Raw genomic sequence first — 24032 nt, forward strand, 5'->3', positions numbered from 1 at the left:
TCCTGCTGAGACCTACCTTAGTTAAACTTATATGCCCGGGGTGAGGTGGCGAATGCTAGCGCAACCCTATCTCGGCCCAGCCAGGTGGACGACTACTCAAACGTGGTAGTTCTTTAGTCAGTAGGAGTCTGACATAACCCTCTGGCGCCCCGGCGCCGGTGTATCATGGATACGATGGATTTTCCCCACGTAAAAAAAAGTTACACTTATATGTAACGCAACTTCTTACAAAACTAAGAATATTTTCGTTCAAGTGGCTTTCCATTACGAAATAATCCCTATTATCCCGACATGTAAATGTAAGTTTGTTTGTTACGCTCTCACGCGAAAACTACTTAACCGAGCATCATGAAACTTCGCACACATATGCTTGGAGGTATTAGAAGTAAAATAGGATACTTTTTATTAAAATTCAATGCGAGCGAAGCCACAGATAGGTAAAAGCTAGTAAGATAATTTACTTCACTCTTAAAATTTTATAAGTGAAGACAAAAGATGAACTGTCTGAATTCGAAAACTGACTCCAAACGCGATTAAACGCGAGATCAACACTGCAATTGACATGATCAACTGGAATTTTTAGGTATTTTATTATTAACCATTACGATAAAGTGTCGCAAAGTAAAAACGTACTCTTAAATTTCTAAGTCGTAAAATGTGACGCCAAGTTATTTTATTGACTGAATAAAGATTTTCAAGTTAATACTGCATTAGACTTTCCAAACAAAATTTGGATGAGAAATTTTAAATTATGTATTTAGTTTAGAAACTTACTTTCTTGTTAAACACTATTATGTCTGATTCCATAGAATATATATTTTTTATTTAGGCTTCTATGACTTTGAAATATTAGAGTACTTTAATTAAATTGAAGTAAGGTCTTCTTAAATGTTATCTGATGGTAAGCGATAATTGTAGCTTATAGACGTATGCAAGACTAGTATCATAGAAATCGCGTTACCGATCCGACCCCCAATACCCCCAGGAACTCTGGTGATCTTCTGTAAGGTCGAGGTACTTCCCCAGTCGGACTGTACCAGATTTCAAGCAGAATATTTTCTGTTGTGCTCTACCTCAGTTAATTATAGTATAAAAATAATATAATATAGGTTTTATAGAGTTTGACTCGTGGAAGCCGATTGTGTGATTATTACGTAGCTTTTACTTAGTAACATAAGAGTAACGATACAGAGGTCATAATAATATGAAAGTTAATCAGTTTGTTCAGTCTCTGATACGAACAGCAATTCTATATTTTCATTAAAAATAAAAGTACATTTTTTATTATTATTTATACCATTGTGTGTATAAGAAATAAAAAATAATGGTTAATTTATTTACTACTTCATAAAATATTTGGTAAGAGCCTACCAGTACAGTACGTAAAAAGTCTTGTCTCTAGAAAAAACATTTAATCCTGTTTTTGCTCATTTCTTCTTTCTTCTTACCTAATAGACTTCTAAACTTAAAAATTCATGACATCCAAATATAAATCCAACCCATGTACGTTACCTTTTACTCAAAATTGTTTTTATTGAATTTCTAAGCGATCCTGCAGTTTATACAAACCTTTTTTAAGCCAAAGTGATTTTTCTTGTCGTGAATTCTATATGAGAGTAAGTTAATATTTTGTTTTCGCCTTGAGGGACCTCCATGGAGTTACGGGTTCAGATCACGTGGATTTACGAAAGAACTAAGAATTCTCTTTATGGCACTTTTTATTCTGTTTGTTATATATTTAATGTTTTGTTTAGAGTCTTATTTAAGTTGAGATTTTTCGTCATACGTTTTGTATTTATGGATTACTTAAAAGGAAGGTCCTCAAAATGTTTTTGTTTTGTCGTTTGGCGATAATTTTTTCTCTTTTTAAATAATTTAAGGATTGGCTAATTTCAATTATTTTAAGAGGAATTAAACAAGATATTTAGAACTCTGTTTTTTATGAAATTCTTACACTGCCAAATGTTCAAATTGTGGGCACTTAAAGGTCGGAATGGAGCTCGTATTATAACAACCACATAAAAATAGTGCTATAGGATTTTGACGAAAGTCATTGGTTTTCGTTTGTGGCTTTATGTTTAAGACATACAAATGTGATCCTCGTGCTCGTAATAATAATAATAATAATGCTTTATTCGTAAAAATATTTACATACAATAATGAGTTCCCTGGTTCTTGTGATAGGCAAAACCTCTGCCATTATGAACCAATGTGCTCTTCCATTATTTTTTTCTAAAACAAAATTAGCACATAATAGTTATCTAACAACCGATCTAACGTATTACTGTCAAAGTAGGTACCGCGTGGGTACCTGGATATATGTATTTGTACAAATATTTTTTCCGGTTCGGATGTTATGTCCTTGTGTCAGCCCCAGTCACTATCATAAATACTTGACAGCAATCGGCTATTCATAATAGGGAATATATCCGCCAACCTGCAGTGGAGCAGCGTGGTGGATTAAAGTCCAATCCTTCTCTGATCTGATGTTACATCAGTGTGATCGTGATCATAGCTATCTATTATATATTAACAATTATCATTCCAAATTCAAAATTTTACGTTTGCCTTAATTTTTGTAGCGGACATTTGTATTTTGTAAAGCCATTGTTATCATCCGCATCGTACTTCGGGAGCATCAAAAGTTGTGGATCTCAAACCGAAGAGCAGTAGCGTGGCAGATTAAATTCAAGCCTTTATTCTGTGGAATTCTTCTGCGGAGACGAGACCTTCGCTTTGCGTCGGGATATTGGTTTTAGTTGACCAGTTTCATTAACTTTTAACAGAGTTACACGGGTTTCTCTTTACCTTTACATTTTTAAGCTTTAAAAATATAAAGTCATTTATATATCATAAAAAAAAGAAACATAGATATAAAGAAACAAGCAAAAGTAATGGATGCTCAAAACCATTGCAAAAAAACTAAAGTGGAGATGATCAGGCCACGTAGCACGTATGAACTTAGATAGATGGTCCAACATAGTAACTCATTGGCCAGGCCCGTTTGGAAACGGAAACAGGGTAGGCACTCTGATAAGTGGCTTGATGAGATTAAAAAGAGCAGGAGACAACTGGACGTCAAAAGCCAAAGATAGAAAACTTTGGAGTAAAATGGAGGAGGCCTTTACTCGAAAAGAGGTCCTTAATAGAGAAAAAATAACTACATTTGCATGATTTATTCACAAAAAACTATTTATTGTATATTAAGGATAAATAAATGGCTTAGTAATAATAATAATAATATCATAAAAATCCAAATAATGATTAAGACCTTCAGAGAAAATTACTGTATGTGCCGTGTAAATTACCTATCGATTCTACCTCCTCCATTATTACCAAATTAATAATACACTAAATTGGCCTTTTGACTTTCAAATAATAAATAAGTGGGTCAATAAGGGTTAAAGCTGTATTCTGGTTTAGTTAAAATATTTAATAACATCGACAAATTTAAATTTGAAACTACTTTTAATATTGTTGAGTGGGAATTAAGTTGTTTATACTTTTTTTCAGAGTTTTTCAGCGTTATGTTTAATATTATATGGTTTAAAAAGACGCATTTGGTGACAAGGCAAGCTATTTTTATCAGAAATGTATATAAAACTGAGTCGACAAAGAAGTGTTGGGCTCAATTTCTTGTAAGAGATTACCTTAGCTTATAGAGGCTTAAAACACCAGAACCTAACTCCAATTCATCTTCAGGAGCTCTGGTCACCTTACTCACCACAGGAACACAACACTGCTTGGAAGCCGTATTATTTAGGTGTGATCCTATATCTTATTATCTATGTAAGGTTGTGGTATTTCCTAACTTGCTCCAGATTTTAAGTAGGATATTTTCTGCTGTAGCCTTCTTCATTACCTTTGCGGAGAACTTACCTATTGTATTGGCCTTACATGTGTTTGCCGTGGTCTGGGCGTTTGTGCAGTCCTTATGGATCTCCCCACCGTGCCTCGGAGAGCACGTTAAGCCGTCAGTCCCGGTTGTTATCATGTACACCTGATAACCATCGTTACTCATAATAGGGAATATAGCCGTCAACCCGCATTGAAGCAGCGTGGTGGATTAAGCTCTTATCCTTCTCCTACATGGGCAAAGAGGCCTATACTCAGTAGTGGGATATTACAGGCTGAATCAGGAACTTACCTAGGTTTTAGGTGTAGGTAGGTTATTGATGTACGAAATTTATGACCGATGGCAATGTGTTAATCTACTTAATAGACATGTAATTTTTATAAAAACTCAAACAGAAATATTGTAAAAATTCTATATTAAAAAGCAAAAGGGCAGATTTAAAATATATAGGAGCCCTATTTATGGAACACTTTCTTCCAAATTAACAGTCTCTGAATCTTGCATGAACTTTTCTGCCCCGTCTTTCGTCTTTCACAGTTGTAGGTCACACGTCTGCGGCGTCAACTTGTAACTTTACAGTTTGGCGCCTTGCTTGTCTACCCGTAAGCAATTAATTTAGTTTATAAGTTCGAAAGACAAATAGTAATTGAGCCTGTGCGTAGTCATTAAATTGTTTTTGTTAATTGAAGACATCATAATTACAGACTAATTAAAGTAATAAGGTAAAACTCTGCAGGTCGTAAAAATGTATGTAGCATCTCTTAAAATTAACCTCAAGCCACAATGATAAAGGCAAAAAAATATTAAAGTTTAATGAAAAAGTTATTGCCCCTCGTCTCTCTTCCCGTGGGTGTCGTAAGAGGCGACTAAGGTATAACACAGTTCCACTACCACCTTGGAACTTAAAAAGCCGACCGATGGCGGGATAACCAGCCACCTGCTGGCTTTCAAATACACAGGCCGAAGATGGGCAGTAACGTTTTCGGTGCGACAAAGACAGCCCTGCGGTCACCAACCCGCCTGTGCCGCCCGAAACTGTGTTATCCTTTAGGCGCCTCTTACGACACCCACGGGAAAAAAAGGGGTCAAGCCTAGGTACACATATTTGATACACTTAGCAAACTCGGCTCACTTAATCCAAATATTTTCAGACAAAATATTTGTCAGAGGATATACAAAGTGAGAGTTTTTATAATACATTTTCAGAACTCAATGTCATTGAAGATACTGAACTTTTAATACAGTTCAAGAGATTTTTGTAACGATTATAAGATCAATAAGAGGTTACAGATCTTCATTCGACTGGACTGAAGGACGTCTGAAGTAGTGCTCCATGTAAGGTTTAAATTATAAACTTTATTCTAAAAAATCTTAATGTAATCTCCTTAAGTGTACCTTAAAAATACTTTGAAAAAAAATGTAATTGATTTGAAAAATATTTTAAATGTAAAGTAAAATTTATTTATTGTGTCCTTTTATAGTGACCCTTCAAAGGTCTCAGACGTAAAGGTCGGTAATATAACTAATTAGCTACCATCAAAAACATTCTTTTGAAAAGTAAGTGCCTATATCTACTAACTGTGTCTGCGAACTGTCTACAAAAAATCGACTAAGTTATGAAAAATATTGATTCAATTAAAAATTTTTACTCAAAAATTTAAAAAATTATTTAATTGAATTTTAGCAATAACTGTTTCATTGTCTTTCTATGAGGATGAATTCTAATTGATGTAATGATTCGCTTGAATCTAAGAAATATCTAAGAAGCTTCTCATTTTTCGGAATTGGTACACTAAAGTAGAAAATGTTTGCCTCACATTTTAGGAAAAATCTCACAATTACTCCATATACTTTATATATTTATAGGTAATTGCATGCTCTACCGGCATCCACAACAAAAAAAAACTAATACAGATTTTTTTTTAAATTAATTAATTATTAAAATTATATATATGACGGCTTTAATTTTAAAACAATGTCAACATGATTGACGGTCGGTAAATTTTTGTTTCAATTTCAAATCAAATCACGTATGAATACTTTTTTGTAATTTTGTAAAGTGAAAATTATTATATTTATTTAGTGCGAATTATTCGCAAGGGTATAGCTAGTTTGTCTATAAAGTTGTAATAGCTCAGGTGGGAAATTGGCCCCGACCAATAAGGCCCCAGTTCAAATCTTCATGTCCTAGATCGATTATTTTTTTCCTTTTTTTTCTAATTATACTCGTGATTTTTTATTTAAATAACCAGTTCATATTTGTTATACTATGTCGGTAAGATCGTCGAATATTATTCATATTTTATCAATGGTAATTCGTATTTAAATACTAGCTGCTCGGACAGACTTCGTTTTGTCCATAGTTAATAGTAAAAATTAATTTTTTCCCCGCAATATTGTTTTTTTGCCGGATCGGTCGAGCCATTCTCAAATTATGCACTTACATTAATTTTTATTTATATAGATAAATGATTTCCAAAAAAACACGATTTACTAAAAGTACCGAGCTTAGCTCGTAATTATTTAAAAAAAAGCTTGCGTAAATTATTTAAAAAAAATCAAATGTTTTTTCTTCCCTAATGTATTTGAGTTCTCTAGACTGTTTATGTTATATTTTAGTCAAAATAACAGAATATCTACAAAAAACTAATATAAACACTCATTTGTCAAAAAGATTTATCGAAATCTCGTTACAAATAAAAATAATTGACTTGACACCATTCAATTTTCATTATTGTTCGAAATCTCTGAAGATTCGTATTTTGATTTCGTTCGAAGGCTTTAATGGTTTATTATTATCACTTTGAAAAATTAATGTAAACGATTATGAATTGAATAGGGATGCTCCTTGAAAAAAAATGATAAATTACGTGTCATTTTGATTAAGGAAGCTACCATTAAAAGGGGCTGAATTTTTGTTTGAGTATAAATTCTTACGATAAAATTTTTTATATTTATTCTAAGATCTACTTATTTTATAATCGATATAATTATGTCAAAAGTATATTTCTGTGGTTTTGTATGTACACGTTGTAACCATTAAATAAAACATAGCTACGTTTTTTTAACGTCTATGTTGTTTCTGAAAAAAGTTGGTATGTTATAATTATTCGGCATGGAATTTGATATTTTGATCTATGCAGAGCATACGCTAACAGACAGTACAGAGTATACATATACATACATACTCGTACATTCAAATTTGTTTTAATATATATTTTTGTGTTATTTTGTCTACTAGCGTTTTCACATACATGGTGTGTTTAACGTGTATTAACGTTTTTTGTGTATTAATATGAATAAATCCGTGTAAAAACAGTACTCGTGGAGTAAAGTCATTTCGCACCTTAACTCCTCCTATATTATTGTACGTATACAAACAGTTCCGATCACTAGCTTTATAATAATACAACGCAAACGTAACTGTAGCCATGCCTTGTATAATAAATAGTCTATAGCCTAATAGGACAGAGTTCTAAGCTACCGTTTGGTAGAAGTGTCTCCAATTAATAAGAAAAATTGTAGCCTAGTCTGATATCTAAATTCTCAGTATTAATAATAATATTGAGGATTTAAATTTTCTTATTAAAACGCTAATAATAATAATATATTTCAACATGAATGGCATTTAATTTTTTTTATATTTTTATATCCAAGAACAATATGGAAAGTTTCTCCTACCAATTGGTTTCTTTATTTAATTATATGATCGCATCTCCTTGGTTAAGATCTACGTATTTAGTTCACTGATGCTTTTGCTTTGATTGAAAGCAATATACTCTCTTGTTTGGAAATTCGTTGGATCTAGGGCTTGCTCGACCGAAACAACGTGAACTCGAGCGACCCCGGGGCACGTTTACAGAGACAGAGGAAAATGGATGCGGTGCTGTAAACGAAAATGTATAGAAATGTTAAGTGATCGCTAAGTCATTGCTTCAAAACACAAATGCTTTATATATACATATTAGAATGAACTGTTCAAAACGACCGCTCTAGTTTAGCGGGGCGTGTCCCATGTACGCGCCCAAAAAATGGTGGTTCACGGATTCGATTCCCGCTCAGGATGTATATTTATATTTCTAAAAATATTTCCTTCCGGTTTGGATCTCTGCCCATGTGGGTCCATCACCGTCATCAGTGAACAGGTTGAGTTGTCGGTCCCGGTTGTTATTATAAACACCTGATAACGATCGTTACACATAGTAGGGAATATCTAGCAACCCCTAGAGGACCAGCATGGTAGATTAAGTTACGATCCTTCTCCGACATGGCGAAAAAGACAAAATACAACAAACAAAACAACAAGATAAAATTATAAATAGTTACAATTAACGGTACAGTAAACAGCTGTAGCGATAAGGTTTGTGTGATTTCGTCTTTATACATAACGACTATTATTGGCTTGAATACAAAATGAACAAAAATATTAATAAATTATTTATAATATCCCGCAGTTTTACAAAAGACACGCAGCAGAAGAATGTAGCAGAACTGTTGGCTCTCAATGCGCCCAACTGTCCACTGGAAATCAGCGGATTGTAATGATTGTTTTCAAATATTTTTATAATAATATCTACAGCAGATGACTTTTTTTGTATCATGAATGATGAACAGAAGACTATGAGACCTTTAAGGCCAAATATTTGTACAAATCCAAAAAAAAAATTCGTTCCGTGAGGGAATCGCTCAGTGCTGTGTGGCTACGGCACTAAAGAATTTAGCCACCCCCTCTCTTCCCGTGGGTGTCGTAAGAGGCGACTAAGGGATAACAAGGTTCCACAACCACCGTGGAACTTAAGAAGCCGACCGATGGCGGGATAACCATCCAACTGCTGGCTTTGAAATACACAGGCCGAAGACGGGCAGCAGCGTCTTCGGTGCTACAAAGCCGGTCACCAACCCGCCTGCCCAGCGTGGTGACTATGGGCAAAACACATGAGTTCACGTTATTTTTGGCGTCAACTTGTGGAGGCCTATGTCCAGCAGTGGACTGTATAGGCTGTAATGATGATGATGATGATGATGAGGGAATCGATTCCGCGACCACTGTCCTAGTAATATCACCATAGCTGTAAAGTAGTTTTGCGTTCTATAATGTTAAAGTGCACTTATTTCCTTTATTTAATCAAATCAAAACATCATTTCTCAAATGTTCTTTTCAAAACATCGTAAGCAGTTTTATCGATAAACTAAGTCTATATTTCAGTAAATTACTTCCAATCTCTGTGATAATTAGAAGGCTTCGTAAATCAATCCTAATAGAAAACAGGCTATTAATGACAACCCGCTTAAGAAATTTAGCGAGCAACGCATTTTCTCATTTACATGAAACAATATTAATTAAAGGCAATATTAATGATCTTTTAAGTGAAATTTTCAAATTATTTTTGTCGATACAAATATCCCTACTAATATTATAAATGGGAATATAAGTTTGTTTGTTACGCTTTTACGCGAAAACATATTCTAGAAGGTAATAATACCTTTAGAAGTAACATAGGATACTTTTTATGAAAAAAAAATATTTTTTACGAAAAATAAAAATTTGTTTATCAAAAAATCTCAAAATCTAGCTACTTCAACTCCATCTAGCAGTCCAGTAATGAAGTTTCAACCCTGAGTACTGTAATACCGTTGCATTGTATTATCGACGGTCACGTCAATATCCAATCCAATTGACTATTGTTTCAGCTGTTTGGGATTTTTCTATATTTATTGTTATTTTTTTCTGTCATTATATATGCAGTATATAAACGTGGATGTAAGTTTGTTTGTTTCGCTTTCATGTGCAAACTACTCAACCGATCATTATGAAACTTTGTAAACATACTCTTTGAGGTATTAGAAGTAGCATAGGATACTTTTTATTTAAAAAAAATCTATGCGAGTGAAGCCGCGGTTGAAAGCTATTTAATAAATAAACTTTGCGACTTTTTTATTTGATATGATACCCATAGAAATGAAGTAGAAACTAGCAACGTGAGTAAAACCATATCGATTTCTTTTAGAAGATTTTGAAGCTGATATCTAAGCGCTTTTAGCTGGGAATACACAATATCCAAGTTTCAGTGTTCGTTCAATTAGAACTCGCTGTGTTTCCAACAAGACTTCATCAAAGTCCAAAGCAAAAGGATTGACGATTCATTAATTAAGACGGCTTTCGAATATTTATTGTCGATGTAGACAATTCGTCTTTGGTTGTAAGAGGTCTCGATTGCTTTCGTTCAAGAAATTAATAGGATCTGTTCGAAGTGGATTTTAATTTTCCATTACGTTGTGCTTAATTTTATTTTTAACCATTGTGTAATTATTGTCATTTGTTTTGAAATGTTTTGTTGTCTTGTAATCGTATCTTTGTTTTAAAGTAGCGCTTTAAAATTCAATTCTATTAGTTAATGGATTGTAATGGCTGAGTTTGTACAATTAAGTTGTTTCTTCTTTTTGTTTACAAATATTTTTCCTAATTCCATTATTTTAGAACTAAGATTCTTTATCTCGGCTTATTCAGAGGTATTCATTAAAAAAAATAACTTTTATAGCCATTTAAAGATAAATAAAAAATATTCTAATAAAAGATCACGCTAAAAATTATATTGAAAAATTTGGCAAGTATATAACATAGCTTTACGCGAATTTGATATTGATAGCAAAATACCAAAAATAGAGTAAAAGTGTCGTATTGAAAGAACTATTTTATTCTAAAACTGTGTCAAATAAACTAACAAATGGCCTTTAAAACCATAACGTCATAAAATGATATTATAACATCATTGATTTAGTGGGTTACTGAAACTCATAACCCATCATTATGAGTCTATTTATTGATAACCTTTCTAACAGCATAATGACATCAGATCGATACACCTTTCGTCAGATACGGATGCATAAACGCTTCACACTCTAAAGGTTCTCCGATACACACATACACTCACACACACACAAAACCAAAAGTGGACTTCCTGTGATACAAACGTAAATACAATTCATTACTAAGAACTAAATATTTACAGATAGTCACGGTATAAATCATGTTCGCGTGGAATGGAACCAAGAATGCTGGCAGCATTTCCCCGTTGAATCGATTAGCTGATTCTTTGGGCTAAAAATGCACCAACCCTCTAGTTACCAGTGAAGGCAATAAGGCGACGAGTTATTTCTTTAGAAAAAATCTTAGAACTGTTACTCCAAGATCCAAGTTTTTTGACGGCAAACGGTACAAAGATGTAATAAGTTACCTAGTAATATTTGTGCCGTTTAGTCTTTTCTGATTTTTCCGCAGTGGCTGCCACTCTTAAGGCTATTTCCCTGACATAAGACGGAGCAAGTGTGTTTACGAAGGTTGCGCCCGTCCCCTATTCTCAGGGAAGCAACGACTATCCATCAGGTCTCTCGCCATACTCAACACATACCAGTAGTCTCAATGAGAGCAGGAACGTCGATGGTAGCAAGAGCTCTTTTTAACCGTCTTCCACAAAAGAGGGAGGTTATTAATTCGGTTGCATTTTTTTATGTGTGTTACCTCAAAACTTTTGCGGGGTGAATCAATTTTTATGATTTTTGGTTTAATCGAAAAGTGGTGCGTGTCATGTGGCCCCATTTAAATTTAATTGAGATCTAACTAGTACTATTTTTTAGAACTGACTATTTTCTCGTCGACCTACGTTGTATTATACCGCATAACTTTTCACTGGATATACCGATTTTGATGATTCGTACTGTAATCAAAAGCTGGCGGCTATATTGTAGTTCCATTAAAATTTGATTGAAATCTAATGACTACTTTTTGAGTAATCTTTGATAGCGCGTATTCACTTGACCATTTTTTCATCTACTTACGTTATATTACCTACTTGTCCATTTAATTGAAGTCAGTTTTTTTTTTTTCGTTTGCGAGCAAACACAATTATTATGGTTTCATTTTGGAAACCGAGGCGGGAAAACCTACCTAATTTCTTGTTGCAGGAAAGGCCAGGTAGTCCGAAAGAATTAACCTCCTTTCACGGACATCTGTGTTCCAAGCACAGTAGAGCTTCCAACCGGAGACAAAGTATACTTCTTTGAAGTATTTTTATGTTAGATGCAATTTTATTAATTAATTTAAATTAAATATTCATTTTTAGGGTGGAGATTATTTGTCTATATTGCGATTTATATGCTAGGCGGTGAAATATGGACTCAATAGTAATTGGACGAATGCTAACGTCTTTTTTGTTAAGAGCACATAGTCTAGCACTGTAAATGTAACACAAAAAAGTTACCATACCATATAACTTGTATTTACAAACTTTGGTTATGTCCCTCAAGAGAGCCCTGCCAGCGTCACCGGCTGACACTAATCAAATCTTTACAATGTTGTGGTATGACTCTGTGCTGTTCTATCTGTCTATGCCACTAGTAGAGACGCTTGTGAACGATATAATAACAATCAACTGTTGCCGATAATTAAGTTAAATGGATACAATTTAAATGATTTGGCCCATGATAATATCTTTTAAGTGCTGTGTGGCTACGGCACTAAAGAATTTAGCCACCCCCTCTCTTCCCGTGGGTGTCGTAAGAGGCGACTAAGGGATAACAAGGTTCCACAACCACCTTGGAACTTAAGAAGCCGACCGATGGCGGGATAACCATCCAACTGCTGGCTTTGAAATACACAGGCCGAAGACGGGCAGCAGCGTCTTCGGTGCGACAAAGCCAGCCCTGCGGTCACCAACCCGCCTGCCCAGCGTGGTGACTATGGGCAAAACACATGAGTTCACGTTATTTTTGGCGTAAACTTGTGGAGGCCTATGTCCAGCAGTGGACTGTATAGGCTGTAATGAATATCTTTTAAAATAATATATCTATGACGTTGCGCTATGTATGAGTCTTATCAAGAGATAAATTTAATCGCTCCTATATTTTTTAGCCTTGTCTCAAAACATCCTGCCATTAGTGCATTGAGGACAAGTGAAAAGTTCCGATTAAGATACATTGGTTGTTTTATTACTATACTAACTTATCTCCGAAATAAATATAAGTTTGTGATACATAATTGCTAAAAGTAATCTCACGTGAAGCCACATCCCTAAGGTTAGATTCTGAGCAATAAAAGTTGACACAACAACAAATGGATTTAACGTGTTGTGCCCTTCGCAGCGTCTCTAAATTTTACTTTAGCCTATTTAATGTCAGCGGATGTTTGATTACTAGATGTGCTTGTTTTATTTACTTAATTAAAAACTTATAAGTTCACAATTACTTATTACTTATTGTATTAGTTCGTCAATACGTTAGTGCGTATCTTTTATATCATCTTATCTATGACACTATCTGCTAACTGTCCTTATCTGCGACTTTCTGGATTTAATCCTATGGGTCACAAATTGTCTTGAAGAATAAGTTATAAGTACTTGTTTGCTCTTTAAATTTTATTAGTACTCTTTGTACTATAAAACGCAATTTATAAAAACTAAAAAAAAATTTATAATAATCGTATCTGTGCGATGTTATCGTTTTTTTTTAATAAATTTTTCTGTATAAAATATTATTTCTTTTTTTCATACGACTTAGGCTGAAACAAGCGTACGGTCCTCCCGATGATAAGCAACATATCGTAGCTTATAGACGCCTGCAACACAACATACCAAAACACGTTTCCCACCCTACCACTAACCCTTTCCACGCGCTCTGGCTACCTTACACCACAAAAACACAACAGCGACTTGACAGCAGTTTTGTTAAGCTGTGATCTCCTGTAAGGTTGAGGTATTTTTCCAGTCGGGCTGTTCCAGAATTTGAGCAGGATTTTCCCTACTGTGCCCTACCCTCAGTAATGTATTGTAGATACTCCAATCAGATGGACGAAGAAGTTTATTTATATCGATGCCAGACTGAGAGTTAAAGATTAAAGATGGTCGTTTGACAATTTACGATTATTATACGATTAATTTATTTATTTCATACGTTATTTTGAATACATAATTTTAAAGGCACAACTTCAAAAACTTGGTTAAATTAGCAAGAGCTAAAACTACTGTTAAATTTGAGTTCTGTTTGATAATGATGATGCATTATTCATTGAACTGAAAAATAAAGTTCATTCCACAGTGCTATATATCTTTGAAAAGTCAGACAGTACACACGTAACTTGTTTTATGTTAAGGAAAAGTTAACTTGGAAAATACTGTGGTGTGTAGGAAATTAGACCTTCTAAGGAACATGGATGGTAACATTCTCAGAACATGTTCCTTTAGTAATTAATTTTCGGCGTTAAAGTTTCTCTTTTAATAAATAGTAAATCTGCACCGCTGAAATTTTAATTAAAGATGCCTAAAAAATTGATACAATAATAACTCTCATATAGAACATATGACTGAATTAGTAAAGGCTGTGCGAGGTATTGAAAACTTTTAAAAAAGAAACTGTTAAGTTTTATGTCATTTCATCTTATCAGAATCTAGATTCAAAATCGATATATAATAACAATATAATAATAATATTTAATTATTTCAATTATATGGTACATTGCAAAAGCAATACAAATACAATTAAATATACTTTATTGTACAATCAGAAACAAAACATGTGACATAAAATATGCAAGAAAAAAAAAACACAATAAAGAATGTGTATAAAAGGCGGTTTTATCGCTAAACAGCGATCTTTTCCAGACAACCTTTAGAAAAAGAACATGAATACACAATTAGTAATGATAATAACTACATTAGTATAATCTGTGTCGCAGTCATTAACACCCACCCACAAAGCATCCTATCACAAAGCTGACATTTGTAAGAAATGTAAACACAAACACAATGTTGCTAATATAAAATAACTATAAATAATTACATACTTTCAGATAAATAAATATCTTTTTACCGTTCTTTTTTTTATTCCAAATAGGCAGGAATTGACCACAATCTCACCTGATGTTAAGTGACGTTCACCAAGAACAAGCAACATTACAAAAAAAAATAGGAGAAAACTACAAAAGGCGACCTTACCGCCAACGTGCGATGCGCTATTTTCCAGGCTGAATCAAACTGTTTTTGAAACCTGCTTCTAAAAAGTATTTTTTGACTACTATCATTTATCATGGATTCTATCCGTATATTTCTTACCAACGTATAAAACTAAAGACATATAAAATATAAAAGAAATAAATCTAATTGTAACTAACAAGTTAAGTCAGGAGTAATCCTAATATTAAATTCCTTTGTCATAACGAAACGAGGTTTTATGAGAATTATCCATTACCGCATTTTATAAGGTTATGCACCCACTTGCAGAATAATGCAAATTTATGCGTAGTGTGATATTCTCAGAATGCCGCAGGGTTAGCACTAAGCGTTGCTACAGATGTTCAGTATAAATAAAAAATTTATATATATACAGAATATACAGAATTTTAAATATTGCGTTTGTATACCTATACACTTTTTTAATGTTCAGACGAATTTTACTCAAAATAATGAAACAAATTTTTCGGATTTTATCGCGGTTTATTAAATTTTTTAAATGTCCGACGTTTTTGATAGATTACAATATAAAATAGTCACGGGAGGACTGAGAGGCATTTAAAAAATTTAAAAAGCCACGATAAAATCGAAAAAAAATTGTTAAATTATAGTACCTACATTTTCTTTGTGTTTCAGTTCTATCAATGTGCAGTTACTTACGTGCAGCTAATCTGAGTAATTAATAATGTGGAAAAAGTTAACGTTGTTCAAACGGAAGATAAAATTCGATAAAATTGTAAAAAAAAATTACGTACAACATGCAACGAAGGGCGGCGTAATACACTGCTATAAGTCTAGGCGTACTTTAAAGCTTATTACAAATATTGAACAATACACTTAAACGACACTTAGAACGAATACAATGGGCATAAAAATATTATTCGGTGACATTGTCAACCCTATTAAATACGCATTATCGAGCGAACTAAGCTCCAACACTTCAGTATACCTACCCTCTCCTATCCAATTAAGCCTAGACTAGACAAGTCTACGGAAATCCCCTAACTCACATCACTTTTACTTGTTAGCAAGTAACTCCAAACAAACTATAATCATTCAATTATCGCCCATATTACGTAAATGTAGAAATCAAAATCGCATAAAAGCGGCATTGCTCTTCTGATCAGTGATTTTCAATGTTGGAAAACCTTTTATAGAAATTTTGCACGCCCGTATTTTGAAGTGTACTTTTAATGAGTGCTAGATTATTGAATGATATTGGCATGAATAGAGGGTAGCTTCTTTTATAGTTGGTAGTTTAGTTTTAAATTATCTTCTTTATTGGGAACACTTAGTTGATAGCCACGGATTAGAACCTGTATTCAGTTCAGTTAAGATTTAAGTGATTTTTATCTTTAAAAATGATCGTATTCGTCGTTGAACAAAACTTAAAAAAAAAACCTTTGGCTCCAATCGAAGGTTTTTATAATATAAATATAAAATATTTCATTTTAATCTTATGCAGAACGGCGTAGTCTATGATTTTCTAATACATATATCTAATAAAAGATAAAATAAATTTAGATTTAATTTTCAGACATAAGTATTGTAATACTACCGTTTAATTCAGTGATTATTACTTCGACGTCAGTACTCTGTCAACTTCTAAAACTAAAAGATAACCGGAAAGATGATATTAGATGATAAAAACGAAGATATTAGAGATAAATAACATACTTTTTGTGTTATTTATTACGTGATAGAAAAGTGAATTTTTTTTTTACTTAGTTCAAAAGCGGTGAAAGTATTTACCAAAATAAAAAAACCTAATAACTATTAATGAATCAATTATAATAATAAATGGTTAAAACCTACCCATCAGATGATGATAACTTCACGATTAAACATTCAATCTTCAGCGAAGTAGTAAGCCTCCAAAGCTAAAATTGATTTACGCATCATAAATGCAAAAGCTGGTGAAAGCGTCTTTTCTTTTTAACCGACTTCCAAAAAAGGAGGAGGTTCTCAATTCGACTGTATTTTTTTTTTTTTTTTTTTTTTTTTTATGTATGTTACATCAGAACTTTTGACCGGGTAGACCGATTTCGACAAATTTTGTTTTAATCGAAAGGTGGTGTGTGCCGATTGGTCCCATTTAAATTTATTTGAGATCTAACAACTACTTTTCGAGTTATATCTGATAATGCGTTTTTACTTGACGCTTTTTTCGTCGACCTACGTTGTATTATATCGCATAACTTTTTACTGGATGTACCGATTTTGATAATTCTTTTTTTGTTGGAAAGGAGATATCCTTAGTTTGGTACCATGATAAGGAAACCAGGATCTGATGATGGAATCCCAGAGAAATCGAGGGAAACTCTCGAAAATTCACAATAACTTTTTACTGGGTGTACCGATTTTGATAATTTTTAATTTAATCAAAAGCTAATATTTATCGTGTGGTTACATATAAATTTTATCGAGATCTTATAACTACTTTTTAAGTAATCTTTGATAACGCGTAGTTACTAGACTAGTTTTTCGTTGATCTACGTTGTATTACTCTTCGATGTAATTGAAGTCGGTTTTTTTTTTCGTTTGCGAGCAAATACAATTATTTACACGTATATTTCCCGCTCACCCTTCAAATTCTTTAAATAATAAATAATAAACATCTCATACTCAACAGTTCCCCAATCCTATGTCGGCGGAACACAATACACAAGCACAAATGTACAGACCACAGCAAACACCTGTATGGAAAATTCAAACGCATGCTATGTGATGGGATGAAACCCACAACCCCAACTGCCGCAATCCAGCAATGTGACCGTTGCGCCAAGATGTCGAAGTTCTTAGTATTTAATAATAGCTAAGTCCAAATTTTTTTTTTTCCATTGAAAAGCATTTTAATATATATATAAAATAAAAATATAATATAATGCAATAAAAATGCAAACATTAATTATAATTAAAACAAGTTAAGGTTCACGAGAGTCATATCTTTTCAAATAAAACTTTTTTCTTTCAACCTCTTCAAATTTCTTCGTTAAAATAAGTTAATTTTGTAAATCGAATTTCGGTCGCACTAATCAAACTCACCAGACTGAAAATATTTAATTCTAGTTTTCAACTCGCATACTCGTAAAGGGGTCTGATGTATTACACTTTGAAGAGTTACGACAAAGGTGCAAAGGTCAAACATAGAATACTCGAAATTAAAATAGACAAAATTTAAACAACATTCTGAGCGCTACCATACCGGATACATCGGAATGTTCTTTGTTTTATTACATACCTATAGTTGAGGGGCTATTTATAAAATATCCTATATTTGTATCTTTTTTTGTACTAAGATAGCAAACAGACATAGACCCTACTTGATGGTCGCGTATACTTAGTGTTTACAATACAATAGAATAAAATACAATACAATATAATGTAGTTATTCTAAAAGAGAACACTTTTGCATCTATAAAGAAAAGTGGTACTCGTTTATATGAAGGAGAAAAGGAAAACATAATTATAGACATGTGCAAATGTTCTTTTCATTCATATATATAATAATAATAATAATAATATTTTTTATTGCACACCATTAAAAGATACAAACAAAAGTAGTATAATTAGAGGAATATGTACAAAGGCGGTCTTATCGCTAAAAGAGCGATTTCTTCCAGACAACCTTTGGGTTTAGGATAGCGTATAGAAAAGCGGTTAGGAAGTGTAGAAATAATTGTTATAGAAATAAGAACAAATTACAATGGAATATAAAATTATACATACATATATACATACATACATATGCATGCACACTTACATACATTCACATATACTCATATACTCATATATATCAGTGTTATATCATACTAACGCACATATATTTAGTTACCCGTTCGTCTTTTCCTTAATTGCCACGTTCTAATTGTTCAAAGGCTTAACTAAACAATGCGAAATGACCCCCTGCTCATGTTCGGACTAATGTGATTATGTTATAGGGAGATGGCTACAGCACTAACGAAGGTATCCGAGTTCCCACAACACGACTGCTTTAGTAAACACTCGTGAAACAATTTAAGATTGTTTGGTCACAAGTCTGTGACATCTTTAAATAATTATTTAATCCAAAGTGATCGTATGGTTTTAATTAAAATTCTTATCTTGTAATAATTTCTACTGAAAATTTAATATGCTATGGTGTGAGGAACGGATGACTGTCAGTTTCTGAATCGCCCAAGCGTTTGGTTCTGCAAAAATATATTAGGGCATTTCATTTCAATTCAACGAAAAACTAAAATTATTTTAGAAAACTGAAACTTGTTTTGAATGTGAAAATGTATCAATTAAAAATATTCATACAAAACCAAATTAATAAAGCGCTTTACGGGGCGTAATTTACGGGAACATGGAAATTAATAAAAGCCGCGTTAACTACGATTTTTATGAGAGAACCCGAACGTAACTTAGAAACTTGCTTCGTTGGTAAAGTGTTAATTTATATTATTGGCATTAGGTTTTATTTTATATGAGATGGTTTCTGGAGTTATTTTATGAAGTTCCAGACCTTGTGGTTTACACCTGCGTTATTTATTATTTTTGTTCAGTTACTCTGGGGTGTAGCGTGATCTGTTGTTGCTTTTGTGTCTTCTGACTTTTATTTAAATTAGGAAAAGAGTTAAAATCACTTATTAAATAAGGAGGCATGTTACATTAGATATATCAACTGGATGCTACATTAGCGGTCGCGGTTTGAATCGATGCTAACATAACATATAAAAAGTAAGTTACAATAATTTATATGTAATTGAGGAAAAGTAAAATTTAGTGTCTTGGTAAACTCAGTGTGGGACGTCCTCTGGCCCGTTGGATCAACGATCTACGTAAGATTGCCGGTGTAGGCTGGATGAGGATTGCGGAAGACCGGGATGTCTGGCGCGAACTTGGGGAGGCCTATGTTCAGCTGTGGACTGCAATAGGCTGAAGTGATGATGTGAAAATTATGTGTATATGATGTGCATAAATTTGAATAACAAAACACTACTATTTAAGTAGTTAAAACATTTCTCGTATAGACAACCCTGTTTCAAATTATATAAATATATTATAATACATTATCTAAATCATGATACTCGGTAATACCAAGTTCATATAAAGCGGAAAACATAAAAGATAATTTAGTCTCGAGTTATGAGAATATGCAAATTCAATTAACAATAGTAGTCGCTTCCTGCTGGACAATATACTGGACGAGCTATTGTTTGTTTTGTAAGCTTAAGTCAACTACACATCCGCGCAATGTTTCGTTCGAAAATTATTTGCTAATTTTGTTTCGTAATAAACAATGTCATATGATATGATCGTCTTGGTAAAGTTCTCTATATTATCACCAGTGTACTCAAAAATGACATAAGAAATTCTTCTTACGGTATAAAAATAATAAATAATGCATAATGTTTTTTATTCCCTGTTACCCCTTTTCCACCCGTGGGTGTCGTAAGAGTCGACTAAGGGATAACACAGTTCCACTACCACCTTGGAACTTATAAAGCCGATCGATGGCGGAATAACCATTCAAGTGCTGGCTTTGAAATACGCAGGCCGAAGACGGGCAGCAGCGTCTTCGGTGCGATAAAGCCAGCCCTGCGGTCACCAACCCGCCTGCCCAGCGTGGTGACTATGAGCAAAACACACGAGTTCGCGCTATTTTTGGCGTGAACTTGTGGAGGCCTGTGTCTAGCAGTGGACTGTGATAGGCGGAAATGATGATGATGATGATGATGAATTTGTATGGTTACCGTTTAAGGATACAGAAACAAGTAATATATAAGCAGTATTATAACATTATCTACGAAGATCTGGAAAATCCATATATCGTTTGAAATTGCCAAAGCCAAACATCAATTAACTCCAAATTTATTTGATTTTAATGCATTTAGTAAAAACTAATTTCTACGCGGTTCTAAGCTCCGAATATTGACGGCGGCAAAATGGCTAATACCATTAAAGAAATGTATATATATTTTGATAAATAATCGGTTCTGTTTGAGTTATAAATCCTCTAAAGTAGACAAACTTATAAACACATAGGTAATATGACACATCGAAACATTACTCAACTTTAAGCTGCCTGCTTCGATTTATCTAAATATAGAAAGTAAAATATTATATTCGTTCAGGAATAAATAACGAAATAAGAAGTTTGTATATAAGTCTTATACATATACGCAATATTATATTTGTATACATGATGTAGTTATGAAATAAAAAATAAAAAAGTTGCGCTATATACACTATCCGTAAATTTTCCCTATACATTTGAATAACAAAAATTGTAACGCCTGTTATAACCAAAGGTAATAGATTAAAAAATTTATAAAGGCGGAGAGAAAATAAAGGTCAAACAAGGTACTAACTGCTTAACTAAACTGTACGAGTCTATCAGTATCGGACAGCTGAACAAAGGACTCTTTCTTTATACAGAAGAAAGGTATGGACTTAACCACGTAGTTATGTCCACTGCAGGTTGATGGATAACTTCCATACAAGGGTTGCTATCAGGTCTATGATAAAAACTGAGACCTACAGTTCTTATTATACATGCATTTACATATCAAATAGCTTTATATTAATCGGTAAAACAGGCTTTTATTGTACAAAACAACAACAGCACACTGAAGCCTATTATCGAATTTTGGAAAGCAAAATCCTTACCTAACATTTCACACTTTAACCCTTAAGTGTTCCACAATACAGAACGTTAAACAAAATATCATCGTTCAAACGTAGTGAAACTATATCAATACTTACAAATAGTTGCACAGAGAACAACTAGGAGTCCAATAGCCATCAATTCTGCCTGAGGTGTCTCAGCGAGTGTTAACAACGATATTTACAGCGGATCGCGATCAGCTCAATAATTCAGAGATTCCGCTGTTACCAGACCAAATTCGTTGGGTATTACGTGACTATGCGATATTTTCGTGATAAATTATAGAATTTTCTGTCACTAGAAATCTGTTTTTTTTTTTTTGTAACTCTATTTATATTATATGTATGTAATTTGTATAGTATTCTTAGAATAAACTAAATAATTTTAGTGTTTACAAATTATCGTATACGATACGATACGATAAGATGTGTATATTATATACCTATTCACCGACAATGAATAATCATATTTAATCTTATAACTACCAAAAATTAACGTAATGAACTAACTAATGTTTTTTCAGTACATTATATTTTGAAGTAGATAAAATAATTATAGTATGAAGAGAAATGCGATATAGAACAAGCACAAAAATAAACTCAAAAATTGAAACAATTATGCTTCGAAAATACAACCCCAAAAAGCCTTTAAATTTTGATACACGTTTATTGAGCGCGTTATTCTGATATCTACGTACGTGCGGACGCGTTAAATAATAGGAACACTAGGAATAATTTATTAGCCGACGAAACGAATATTACCTTTGATTAAAAGATTTCCATTTTATACGTGAACTATTTTATTATGGAATAACATTTCACGATGAAAATATCTGCACGTATCGTCTGAAAGCTTTATTTGTATATTGAGATATGGTATTTATTTTGACGTTTATTTCATATGTTTTTGATATCTTTGATTTGTTTTGTGTTAATTGATAGTATACTCAAAATGTAGAAAGATGAATAGTGAAAGAGTCGATAAGAGTACTATCAGACTATTTATATCTATTTATTATAAGAGTGGAATATTACAGTTAATTATTAATTCACTTACTTAAATTAATATATTATTTAGTTATACATTTTTTTATATAAAATTCTCGTGTCACATGTTAGTTACAATCTCCTCCGAAACGGGTGAATCGATTTTTATGAAATTTTTCAGTCCCCTATATTAAAAGTAAATCCTAAGCAATCAATTTTTCGTATTGTACTAAAAAGACTCAAGCAATTTAAAAATAGAAAAATACTGTATTTAGAATTACATCAACATAATCGCCTATTCTAACGATTTATGATATGACAATTGTAGTAAAATAAAATTTTAAGTGGACAAAATTGTGTATTTCAAATTAATTGCATAGCAAAACATAGAGGGAGAGTAGACCATATACAATAATTTAAAAAGTACGCAAAAATACATTAAGATGAAAATGTATTACCTTTTTAATAATAAAATTTATTTTAGTAATAGCTGAATAAAACTACAAATGGAATAAAACAATACGTCCATTGTTAATTACATTCAAAATACGAAAATTCATTTGGTCAGAAATGGAGAACTGAATTGTTAACAGCTGCAAAAGCATCTTATTGACCAGAGTACATAACAATTTAATTAAATGGAAGTACAAATGCCAATGAACTATTTATATACGTATTTTCAGTTTTAATTAAAATATTTAAATTCAATTCAGCGTGTAACATTCCACTGCTGGGCTTAGGCCTCTTTTTCCACGTAGGAGAAGGCTCATGTAAATACGCGTTATCAGAGATAACTCTGAGAAGACTGACCAGATCTCAATTTTATTTAAATGGGATGACAATTAGCTTCCGATTACAAAAATAATAATAAAAATCGACACACCTAGTAAAAAGTAACACACCGCTTTCTATTTTGAATTTGGAATTTTTACCACTCCGCTCCTCTATTACGGGTTGGCGGATTTTTGACACTTTACCTGCTTACATTAATCAAAGACAAGCTAACAACAACACTCCTTTATCTACCAAACACTATATGATATGTAAGTACTAGCTTTCCGCTCGTGGCTTCGCCCTCGGGGATTACAAAATTTTGGTTTTTTCTCTAGTTTATATATAACACTCAGTGATAACAAAGCATTCTCAGGGTGAAATATATTTTTTTAATCTATCCAGTGGTTTTCGAGTTTACCCATTACAAATAACGAAATATAAAAATTAATAACCTTTTTCTTTTATGAGGTTCGTATGTTAAATACGAGTGAATGATTTGACCCTCTAAATAGACAAATTATAAGTTTCATTTAAAATTATCGTACATTAAATGAAATAAATATGTTCTAATTACATAAGTACCTACAAAAGCGGTTTTATTACTAACGTTAATCTTTTACAGGCAAGACTGTTACTTTGTCTTAAAACTGTTATTGAAAGAAACTTGTTTCTGAAAAACAATGCATATTTTAATTTTCTAACAATGTTATTCCAATTTCAAAACCGCCAAAAATTATTATACCTATATTGTGTTAGAATTTCAA

Source organism: Melitaea cinxia, chromosome 28 (assembly GCF_905220565.1).
Source record: "Melitaea cinxia chromosome 28, ilMelCinx1.1, whole genome shotgun sequence".
Lineage (NCBI taxonomy): Eukaryota > Metazoa > Arthropoda > Insecta > Lepidoptera > Nymphalidae > Melitaea > Melitaea cinxia.